Here is a 217-nt window from a genome sequence, read left to right as displayed (position 1 = left end):
TCACGATTTAGAAATGTAAGAAATCGAAACTCGATGAAAGGCAACAATCTTAACAGAATAATTTACTTGTTAATATTCCATCCAAATTTGTTAATACTTCATCCAAATTTTTAACTAAAACTAATATTTCGGTTATTTCTTAAAATAATACATAAAAAATATTTTAACTAAAATTAACCTACTATATTTTATTATTATAAATTATAATTTTTAATAT

This window comes from Arachis duranensis, chromosome 4 (assembly GCF_000817695.3).
Source record: "Arachis duranensis cultivar V14167 chromosome 4, aradu.V14167.gnm2.J7QH, whole genome shotgun sequence".
Lineage (NCBI taxonomy): Eukaryota > Viridiplantae > Streptophyta > Magnoliopsida > Fabales > Fabaceae > Arachis > Arachis duranensis.
Note: the sequence above shows the minus strand (reverse complement) of the source record.